This window comes from Cynara cardunculus, unplaced genomic scaffold, assembly GCF_001531365.2.
Source record: "Cynara cardunculus var. scolymus isolate 2C unplaced genomic scaffold, CcrdV1 Un_Scaffold_8757, whole genome shotgun sequence".
NCBI lineage: Eukaryota > Viridiplantae > Streptophyta > Magnoliopsida > Asterales > Asteraceae > Cynara > Cynara cardunculus.
Window position 1 is genome coordinate 1 of NW_020204444.1, and position 1,101 is coordinate 1,101.

A 1,101-nucleotide genomic window follows, 5' to 3' on the forward strand; every position below is an offset into this window, starting at 1 on the left:
GTTATATAGTTTATTCTCAGACTTAGAATACAACTCTGAACTCCTCTTCAGAGTTACGTTTTTGAGTTATAAGAAGTCAGAATTCTTGTGATTCAGAGTTATGCTCGTGTATACTTTATAGACTTAGAAGACAACTCTGAATTCCTCTTATTCAGAGTTAAGTCCAAAGTTATTTTCCAGCCTAACAATAGAATTCTGAATTCTTGTGTTCCAGAGTTAATGTCAAGAGTTTTCTCATTTAAAATACCCCGTGTAATACACGGGGTCGAACCTAGTGTGTGTGTGTGTGTGTATATATATATATATATTATTAATTACTAGAAAGGTACTTATATAATTAAGCGAGATACATTTCGATTTTAGTGTTTTGTTTTATTTTTTTTTCTCAGTCGATGTTATAATACGGTTTTATGTGGTTTTGAAAAACGATGAAATTTTTATTTTTGAATAAAATATAAATATGAAGACATCATAAAAAATTGAAAAAAAAATATTGATATTAGTACCAAACTAACTAYTTTCAATTTCTCCTTTTTTGTGTATTTGTTTAATTCATWTTTTTTGGTTTAATAATATATTTTTTTATAAAGATAATAATTAAATATTTTGTTAGAAGTCAATAATTATCCTAATTATATTTTAGATTTTTTCTATATTTAAAATGAAATGTTTATCATCTATTTGATTATGTTTATCTGTAATTAGTTACACAAATTCAAACATTGAAACTTTAATATAATCTTGAATTTTAAGCAATATGTATCAATAAATAGTGCTTAATGCATAGAAAATGATTTTTAAAAGTTTTTGTCAAATGTTTTATAATATAGTATAGATATATTAAGTATATATATATATATATGTATATATTAATATAGAATATATATAGAGAGAGTAAATTACATCTTTGGTCCCTGTGGTTTTATTATACGTTTTGTCCATACTTAAAATGACTGAAATGCTCTCTTAATTAACCTATTTAACAAAAAAATCTAACGGGTTAGATTTAGGGACCAAAGTGTTATAAAATGAAAACCATAAGAATGTAATCCATAGATATTTCAAAATACAGACTCGACGTGTTAAAACACATAAACCACA